The sequence below is a fragment of the Magnolia sinica genome, chromosome 12 (assembly GCF_029962835.1).
Source record: "Magnolia sinica isolate HGM2019 chromosome 12, MsV1, whole genome shotgun sequence".
Classification (NCBI taxonomy): domain Eukaryota; kingdom Viridiplantae; phylum Streptophyta; class Magnoliopsida; order Magnoliales; family Magnoliaceae; genus Magnolia; species Magnolia sinica.
Window position 1 is genome coordinate 63,143,097 of NC_080584.1, and position 7,641 is coordinate 63,150,737.

Sequence of the window (7,641 nt, forward strand, 5' to 3'; positions counted from 1 at the left end):
ATTCGAAAACAAACTTCAATTCTTTTGAGAAATGTTGTTGATAAGCAAACATAGAAACAATATTTCCTTTCCCACACTTTCTTGAAAACTAGGTTTTCCGAAAAATACAATTTTCTTTTCCATGCTTTTCATCTAAAGGCTTGCTGTTTCGTGGAATTTTAAATAAGAACATATCTTTTTGTTATTTTCAACTAAGGGTCTAACCTTTTAATATAAGGTTTATAAAGCTCAGGTTTGACTATGAAAAAAAGTGCATGGAAGTGCTCATTGTTTGTGTTGAAGGCTCGGTCCGTTATGGTGTTGCCTCCTGTTATTGGTCCATGCCATTTCTCATGAAGTCACTCAGTAAAATAATAAAAGGAATTTTATAAAATAGTATCTTCCTTTTATATAATAGTATCTCATTAACATGACATTTACATATTAATACATTTTTTTAATCAAGTTTTCACTATGCTACCTCGTTAGTCAAGTTATTGTCAAACTGATACCTTCCCTTTTCTATAAAGTTAGTTGAACGAATATTTTTCCCTAAAATGATAAAAATGACCACCAATCAATGAGATTCCTTCATAAGAATTAAATGAGTACCTACTTGTAAGCAGGTGTTATTAAAAAAATATATATATTCTTAAAAAGGAAAAAATCTTTGCAGATGTCCTATGGGTGATACATGATGTATCGACAAAGTCCATCCATTTTTCTAAATCATTTTAGGGCATGAGCCCAGAAATGAGGTGGATCCAAATCTCGGGTGGGCCGCACCATTGAAAACAGTGTGATTCAATAGATGGTCGAGATTGAGCAAGCTAGAGCACCTTGACCTGAGCTATAACTCATTCAATGAAACCATCTTACCATAATTAGGCGCACTCTCCTCCCTCAAGAGTCTTCATCTAAGAGGGAATAATTTGGAAGATTTCTTCCTGTCAAAAGGCAAGTTGATTAACTTTAAAGAAATTAAGCCAAGATTGATAATATTAGTTTAGATAATATTTTGAACTTTATTTAGTAATCATGCGTCACTTCTCCAAATTCCTACTCTAATGTTATTTTCTAAAATTGTTTAAATCTTGATAGAATTGGCCAACTTGAGCAAACTGGTGGTTTTAGATTTGGGATATAATCGACTCACTGGTTCCCTATGTCTGCGCACTTGGATCTTTTCTAATAAATGCAGTTGAGTGTCTTTCACATGCACCTCAAAATGGCATTTGAAAATTCACGTTCTGAGATGCTTTTTATGACATTTTTCTTGCCACCACTAGTAGGAAAATATATTACATCTTTGTGTGGTAATAATCTTTAAATTTGAAAATGATGACACAGGTTTGTTAGGTGGGGCCAACTCTGATGTTTTAGAGAAATCCATCCAGTTCATCTATTTTGCTAGCTTATTTTAGGACATGTAACTAATATGAGGTGGATCCAAAACTCAAGTGGGCCACACGAGAGAATCATAGGGGAAACAAATGACTACCATTGAAACTTTATTGAGCTCTACCTTGATGTTTCTGTTCCATCCAAACTGTTCATGAGGTCATTACCACTTGTATGAAGTGGAAACGCAAAAGTCCTAACCTAATACAAAACTTTTTGTGGCCATACGAATATTTCAATGGTGGTCATTGTATCCTCATGTTTCTTCTGGTGTAGCTAACTTGAGTTTTGGACCCACCTCATTTTTGGTTAAATGTCTTAAAATGATATTGAAAAACTGATGGACAGGATGGATTTCTCACAAACATCACGGTGTGCCCACCTAAAATCCCATCCCTGGCACTTTCGTTCCTGCTAAAGCCTGAAGGAAATCCGCCTCTTACACCCAGGCTCTTTGGCGTCCATTGTAACATATGTGTTATATCCACTTCATCCGTACATTTCACTGGTTCATTTTAGGACATGGATATCTAAAAGTCAAGTAGGCCACGCCTCACAAAATAGTGGGGAAAGAAATGTCAACCATTAAAACCTTCTTGGGCTCACCATAGTCTTTACATACCATCAACCTATTCATAAGGTGATTCCGATCAGGATGTAGAAAGAATACAGAATGTCAGTCTGATCCAGAACTTCTATGACACCTAAAAAAATAAGGCTTCAGCGGTGTGTATTTCTATCTTCATTATATCATGAGGTGTGGCTTACCTGAGCTTTGGATCTTCCTGGTATTTGGGCTTATGTCCTAAAATGAGCTATCAAAATGGATGAGTAGATTAAAAAATTAAAATTAAAATTAAAATTAAAATTAAAAATAAAAAATAAAATCATGATGAGCCTCACTTAGCATTACAAGGGATTCCTACAGGGCTATGTTATAAAGACTAATGAGAGACAACATGTGTCCATTTGGAATTGTTAGTAACCCCGGTTCCACTCAAGGTAAGAAACAGCAAGTTCTATGTGGTCCGCTGTGTGTGTGTGTGTATATATATATATACATATCCTCTACTTCCACTAGGTGAAGCTCTTTATTTTCGCTGTACATGCAAAAGATTTTCCGAACAAAAAACTCCTTTGGGTCTCAAAAATGGTTTATGTAAATTTTCTCCTAAAACCTGGTGGAGCTCTTATGGTGTTGCCCACTTGAGTTTCCTAGAATTTTGTGTCTTCATCTTTGTGAGTTACACCTATTAATGTTTTTTTTTTTTTAATTAAAGATAAATGCCATGGTACCCCACACACAAACATATGGTTGTCGTCATCCCCATTGTTCCCCGTTGTATGGCCCACCAAAGTTGTGTATCTGCAGATTTTTTGCCCTGAGGTCCTAACATTAAGGATAACCTGATAGAGTAGAGGTTCCATATAAAACTTGAAAAGCCCCACAGGATTTTAGATTGCCCGCCGAATTTGAAGCCATGTGAATCTCCTGTTTCCTGTGGGTCCACTGTGACATCTCAATAACACACACTACGTCATTCTACTTTGCTTTTTCATATTCATATTCTATGTTCCACCCCAAGATTAGGACCTGCCTAACTTTTGGGTTCATGGCCTAAATGGAGTTGGCAAAATGGATGGACCACACCAATATACAATGCATACATCATAATGGACCACACCAATAAACAATGCATACATCATGTGGTGTACCAATATGAATTCTTGATATGCTAATTTTTAAAATCCTGTGCTATTGTGGTCCTGCAAAACTGATGGACGGAGTGGGTTTGTGATGGGAATCTCTATAGGCTTCACATCATTTCCAACCAGATGAACTTCTTGTGCTACGTTAACAGGCCATCCATGTAGGGCAAAGAAACCCAAGCGGTTCCTTTAACATGAAGTGTATATGGTGCTTTGTGGGACCCACTATGATGTATGTGTTTAATCCACACCATCTATCCATTTTTAGATAATTTTATGACATAATCCTAAATATGAGGCAGATCTAAGATTTAGTTGGACCACACCACAGGAGACAATAGATGCTTACTGTTAAAAACTTCTTGTGAGCTACAACAGTTTTGAATCAATCTTATATCTATTTTTGTTTTCCCCTTCTTTTATGTCTGTGTAATCTAGTCAACAAGTTTTTGGAAAATAAACATTATGGTGGGCATTAAGGTGGTCCCTAGGAAGTTTTTAATGGTTGCCCTTTAATCACTATTGCTTTCTATGGCCCACTTGGGATTTGCATCTACCTTATTTTTGGGATCATGCCATAAAATGATCCAGAAAATGAATGGACTATATGAATAGATCATGGTGGGTCCCACAGAAAACGGACAAGTGACCAAGCCTATGTTACCATGCAACCGGGTACAGTGAATTTTTTTCCCTTTTTTAGATTATTTTTTTTTAATCTTTATAATAACACATGTCAGAACCTGTGCTATCGTGGTCCTGCAAAACTGATATCTACAGTAAAGGAAACGGTGATCATTTTGACCGTTAAAAACTTCTTGTGGACCATGAAAGTTTTTGATCAAGCTAATATTTGTGTTTTCACTTCATCTAAGTTTGGTGTGATATGTTTGGATGGAAAAGACACATTACTGTAGCCCCTCAAATTCGAAGGGATATTTTTTTCCTCATTTCCTAATTCAACTAGCAAAATAGATTCGAGGAGTGAATGTCATTGAGATGTCATAGTAAGCCCCAGTTTTGATGCACTAGCAGTGCCATAAGGATCAGTAAATAGGACATTCAATGAAGGGAAAACACGATTATGATCAGCTTGATCCAAAACTCTTGTGTGTCCCAAGAAGGATGCAATGGTGGGCGTTCAACACCACCGTTTCCTATGGTGTGGTCTACTTGAGATTTAAACATGCATCATTTTAGGCTCATAACATTAAATGACCTAGCAAAATGGATGGATGATGTGGACAAAACACATGCATCATGGTGGGAGCCATAGAACAATGACAGTAGATATGCTCCTAGTGGAATTATCAATAGGCAATACGCATGCGCAGAAGAAAGATTTAATACTCTAGCAGAGTATATGTAATGCCCCGTGTTTTCAGAACCCGAATATGTGACTCGCCTTCCAAAAACCTGAATGTTAACCTTTAACGATGGTCAAGTTCAGGTTTTTTTTATTTTTTCTTTTTCTTTCAGAGTTAGTAGCTTATCGAAAGATAGACAAATTAACATAAAGAAAAATTTGCAATTACATTCAGAATATACGAGCGGCTGCTCATAATGACTTATATAAATCAATGTCTTTATGCTAACAAATAAATAATTATACAATTTAACATATGAGAAATAATAAAACGTGTATAAACTTGAGCCACAAGATCGCGCAGTTTCTCTTGGCAGATACAGCCATGCATCCCTGACAATTGTACCCAACTCCTCATCAAGTCTGAACATGCATATCGTTTAAGCCACTTATACTACCTGTACCATTATATATTTGATAAATGAATTGCCAGCTCAGTGTGAATTCCCCTCAAGATTACACACCGCTGCATTAGGTAAGCGTTTTTTTAACAAACTTCAAAAAAAAAGAACCGCATTAGGTAAGCATCGTTGTAAACAAAAAACATATAAAATAATATACGATGCAGTCTTATTAAATACATGAATGCGTGAGTGCACATCAACTGGGGATGCTCATCCAGTTGGCTTTTGGGCAAAACCCATGCATGTGGCCGATCACCAGCAAAAGTATGTAATACATGCGTAATGCCAAACTCACTGAAGGTGGGTCGATAGTCGATAGCCTAGGAGCTAGCGAAATGATACCACAACTATGGACACGTGCTACAACATCCATAATTAGCCACCTATCATCGCTCGTATGCTATGAAAGCATGATTAGCCCAACCGTTATTATTCCATTTATAACTAGCCAGTTTAATAAAACTCAAAGGTCACTACAGGATGTTTATCACCCAGCGTAGGCCAATAGCTTGGACATAGTGTCCCATGACCACCATCCCCCGCTCATGAGGCTACCACCTTTAATAAAACAGAGTTGTTATGATTTGAGGCATTCTCCCACAATTATACAAGGGAACATTTTTAATCTTTACAACTCAATCTGTTTCATCTGGCGTACAAGATCATATGTTAGGACTAAAGGCCCCTCATAAGTGTTTACCCTTGGCCATGCATGCTGTATTTGAGGAAATAATTTTATTTTATTTTTCATGTAAGATTAAGAATGGTTAGGATTTTCCCCTATTCTAAGCAGAGGCCTTAAACATAGTACGTCATCCTATGCAGGTTTCAAAAGATGGTCGAGATTGAGCAAGCTAGAGCACCTTGACCTGAGCTATAACCCACTCAACGAAAGCATCTTACCGTATTTGGTTGCACTCTCATCCCTCAAGAGTCTATCTCTGAAGGCCAATCACTTCAAGGCTAAATACTTCGGACTTGGAATTTTATATACAAGTTTTGAATTGTTGTCCAGATTGGGCAACTTAGAGCAGCTAGACCTAAGTTCGAATCTGTTAAACAGAAGCGTTCTACCATATTTGGGTGCACTCTCCTCCCTCAAGAGCCTTGATCTAAGTGAGAATAATTTGGAAGGATGCTTCCCCTCCAAAGGTAAGTTGATTAACTGTAAAGAAATTAAACCAAAATTGATAATATTAGTTTAGATAATATTTTGAACTTTATCTAATGGTCACGCCGTCTCCAAATTCCTACTCTAATGCTATTTTTTTAATTGTTTAAATCTTCATAGAATTGGCCAACCTGAGCAAATTGGAGGTTTTGGATTTGAGAGATAATCAACTCAATGCTTTCCTATGGCCGCAAGGTAAGAGCACTTGGATCTTTTCTAATAAATGCTGGAGTTGAGTGTCTTTCACATGCACCTCGAAATGGCATTTGAAAATTCACATGCTGAGATATGCTTTTCATGACATTATTCTTGCCACCACTAGTACGAAAATATATTGCATCTTTGTGTGATAATAATCTTTAACTTTGAAAATGATGATTGTACCTTTTCATGGAGGATTTTGATAATATTTTACCCTCCTTGCTATGATTTTTGCTCTCGTTATCCTTAATGAAGAGGTGTTAAAGCAGGACACGAGGTGCGTGCAACCTTCTTACATGTTCCTTGTGTAACCCATAACTCTGTGGGGCCCACCACATGTCAGTATGGAATCCACTCCCTTGGCTGTGAGCCCAAATGTGAGAGATGCCACAAGAAACGCTGGGGATTTAACACCCACAGTCAACTTCCTTGGGGCCATAGAAGTTTTGGATCGGAATGATATTTTTGTTTTTCCCACATCCAAATGGGAGTTACCTTATGAACGGGTTGGATGGAATATAAGGATCAGCATGAGCCTCAGCAAGGTTTTAATGGTCGGTGTTTCCATTCCCAATCCATGAAAACTTGAATTTTGGATCTGCCACACTTTTGGAATCACATCTTAACCAGACTTTGCGAAACTGATGGGCGGAGTGGATGTGAGATGGACAACATGGTGGGCCGTACAGAGGTTTAGGCTGCACAGGCTCTCTGGAACAAGGATTGGCCAACACTCATCTCCGTCAAAGCAGGGCAGCTGTGCCCTCGCTGGTGTGCTCGGATATACCTTGCCTTGTAACCTTTATCAGATGTGAGGCGGATTTCTTGTCAAAGCTTTTGCAGGAAGTTACTGCTCAAAGGATTCCGGGGTGGGCCCACTGTGATATTTGTGAGAAATCCAACTCGTACATCCGTTTTTTCGATCTCATTTTAGGACATGTGAGAAAAAATAAGGTGGATCCAAAACTCAAATGGGCCACGAGAGATGAAAAAATGGAAATTTAGTTTTCACTGTTGAAATATTTATATGGCCACAAAGTTTTGTATCGGTCTAAGTTTTCAGTGTTTTCACTTCATCCTGGTAAAAATGACCTTATAAATGGTTTGGATGGCATATAAACATTAAGGTAGAGCCTAGAAAGGTATCAACGGTGGGAATTCCTTTCCCGACTGTTTCATCTTGTATGTCCCAGTTGAGTTTTGGATCCTCTTAATTTTTGGTCACATGTCTTAAAATGATCTCTAAAAATGAAGGGACAGATTAGATTTATCATAAACATTACAATGGACCCAACCTTGCATCCAGCTCAAGAACTACCTGCCAAAGCCATTCGCATGAAATCCCCGTCCCATCAGAGGGAGCGCAGGAGGGCGCGGATTTCCTTTAGCCGAAAGTTCCTACGGTATGT

At 37.9% G+C, this 7,641-nt stretch overlaps 1 long non-coding RNA gene across 1 annotated transcript; it reads left to right on the forward strand.

The window, feature by feature from the left end:
• Positions 1-5,844: 5,844 nt before the first annotated feature.
• Positions 5,845-6,503, forward strand: LOC131221509 (uncharacterized). Its single transcript, XR_009159364.1, has 2 exons — positions 5,845-6,012; positions 6,152-6,503. It is a non-coding gene; the product is annotated as an uncharacterized LOC131221509 (long non-coding RNA).
• The last annotated feature ends 1,138 nt before the right edge of the window (positions 6,504-7,641 follow it).